A 3,059-nucleotide genomic window follows, 5' to 3' on the forward strand; every position below is an offset into this window, starting at 1 on the left:
ATCCTTTGATTAGCTAATAGAAAGCCAGATGCCAAATGGGTACATTGCTCACATAAGAGCTTATATAATATTGAATATTGAAATGTGGCTCTACACAACCAAACGCAGGGCAGGGAAGTGTTCTTAACAGTAAAACATAAGGTATGCGACAGAGAAAAGTTAGTGGCGGCATACCGTTGGGGCATTTCTCCATCTGGCACCATACAGGGAACATCACACAAACAGGAGGGAGAGAAAAAGGTTGGCAAAACAGTAGAATTGCTATGAACTGGCATGGGTACTGGCCAGGATCTGGCAATAGCCCACAAGATGAGTGAATCAACCTGGATTACCATTCCCAGTAATAGTAGGGTTCGTAGTCTCATCTTCAGGAAGAGCAGAAGGCAATCTTCGAGTCAAGCGCTCAGGTACCCAAATTGGATTTTCTTGATTCTGCAGAAAAACACAAATAGCTCCCCTAGATCTCGAAATCACAGGATCTGGGCCACCCCATTCATCAGTTAAGACATCCTTCCACTTTACTTCTGCATTAGTCATAGGTGTAGTAGCAGCATGGCGATCCACGGCAGAGCGGCCATGTGCATCCAAAATAAAGAAATTTAGAGTAAAAAGAGCTAAAGAAAGTTGTTCTTTTGGTGTTTGGCCACTGGCAATTCCCTCTTTTTGTTTTTGTATAAGCTCTTTTAAGGTACGATGCGCTCTTTCCACAATTCCTTGACCCTGGGGATTGTATGGTAATCCTGTAGTATGACCGACCTGCATTGTCTGGCAAAATGCCTGAAAGGACTTTGCTGTGTAGGCAGGCCTGTTGTCTGTCTTGAGACTATCAGGCTTTCCCCAGGCTGCCCATGCCTCTAAGCAATGACTAATGGCATTACGAACCTTTTCACCAGTCATCAGAGTAGCGTGTACAATACCGGAACAGGTATCAACAGAAACATAAGCATATTTTAAATTTCCAAATTGAGATATGTGTGTGACATCCATCTGCCAGAGTTTTAGCAGGATCAGACCATGAGGGTTAATCCCCACATGAGGAGGATGGTGAAATTGAACACAATTCTGGCAACGTAACACCACATCATGAGCTGTAGCCCTAGAGATGTTAAATTTTTGTTGAAGAGTAAAGGCAGGAACATGAAACTTTTGATGAAATTCTCTAGCGAGATCAACCGGAGCAGCATGAAAAATAAACTCTCTACGAGTACTAGCATCCACCAGGGCGTTATTACTGGTCATGGGACCAGGCAAATTAGTATGGGCTTGAATATGTTGTATGAAAAAATTATTTTTTTCTGGCCTAAATCAAATTTTGTAATTCTAAAAGAATTTGACATATGGTACTACTCGACCGAATTGGCCCTGCAAATTCAAGTGAGCACACAGTATTAACTACATAAGCAGAGTCAGAAATTAAATTAAAAGAATCATGAAATCTTTTAAAAACTTCCAATACAATTTTACATTCCGTAATTTGGGGGGTGACTGAACTGTATTGAATTCATACTGGTTCTTGAGAATCAACCATATAGGTACCTACACCTGTTTTGGAGCCATCTGTATAAATATCTAACGCTCCCGACAAAGGCTCTGAGGCAGTGACCTTTGGAAAAATCACTGGATGTTCAGTAAAAAATTGTAGCTAGGATCCTTAGGATAATGATTGTCAAACTCTCCATCAAAACTACAGTGCAACATGGCCCAATCATCTATCAAGGCACACAATGTTTCTATCTGAGCTGTTGTATATGGTATAATAATTTTCTTGGGTAAAATACCAAAATGCTGAATACAAGATTTTACGCCTAACACAGCAAGCTGTGCAAGAGCAGAAGGATAATACTCAAGGGTCTTATTAATCCCACCTCTTTCCACACCTCTGGGCAAAAGGAAGTAGCTTTTATAGGCTTCACCATGCTTTTATGTTGAGGGTTATACGGAGGTGCTGTTGGTATAACTGCTTTCTTGCCTAATTGTCTGCCTCGTTGCCACGTGCACTAGTGTGTGGCCAGTCTGGATCATATCTCTCCCTCTCACACTGAGCAGCCTCTTCCTCGAGATCAGCCTCATCATCCCAAAATCCAGTCTCCAATACCCCAAGTCTATTCTTCATGCTACAAGGTTTGACTGCCAATTCCTACATATTAACGCATGATGGTGCGGTCTCTAATACCCCAACAAAGAGACATTGCCTTAAAATCTTTTAGAAGTCTGGTTTCTAGGATAAGATTTCCATAAAAATATCATCCCAATTTAGACCTGCTTCCCTAGATTCGCTCATGGCTCATGTTGACTTGAATGACTCCATCCAAATTTACCAGTTTTATGTCAACTTTCTGTTACCAATGTTACATTTTTTAACCATATCCAATAACTTAAAAGCCAATAGTCCATAACCAAGGCATGTAGAGAATATTTATACATTTAAAACCAATCAGAAACAAAGTTGAAGTGCCTACACATACCTTAACTACAGGTGAAAGTCTCCAAGGGCCAATTGAAACTGCTTTTTTAAGAGAAGCACCTTGTCACCTGTTAAATCTCCTTAAGACCAGGAATCCAAGTAGGCAAACTCTATACAATTCTCAAGACAAAAGTTTATCTTTTTGTTTGATTCTCCTGAATAAATTTTTCAGACGGTCTACCTCTATCAAATCTGATCAGTATGACTCTGTGAGGTTTCCAGAGCCTAATCACATACCTAGCAATAGCCTCAACTTGAGCCAAAACAAAAACTGCAATGACACCATTTTTTATCTCTGCCTTCTCTCTGTTCCTTTTATCTCATTTTCTTTTCTTTTTTTCTTTTGAGACCTTTTCTCCCACCGACATACTTTCTTGTTGCTCTGCAAGGACCCTCTGACCTGTCCTAAGGGCTTCCTCACATCGTTTATCCTCTAAGCAAGCAGGGACCATTCGTCAAAGAGGTTTTGGTCCAGGCTTAAGCTTGCTGTCTGTGGCTTCTCTATCCCACACAAAGAAAAAAAAGAAACAAAATTACAAACTCTACCCACAAAGGATCCATTGGAAACAACATTGCCCTAGTTCATAAACCTTTC

The sequence above is a fragment of the Rattus norvegicus genome, chromosome 7, assembly GCF_021556685.1.
Source record: "Rattus norvegicus strain SHRSP/BbbUtx chromosome 7, alternate assembly SHRSP_T2T, whole genome shotgun sequence".
In the NCBI taxonomy this organism is placed as follows: domain Eukaryota; kingdom Metazoa; phylum Chordata; class Mammalia; order Rodentia; family Muridae; genus Rattus; species Rattus norvegicus.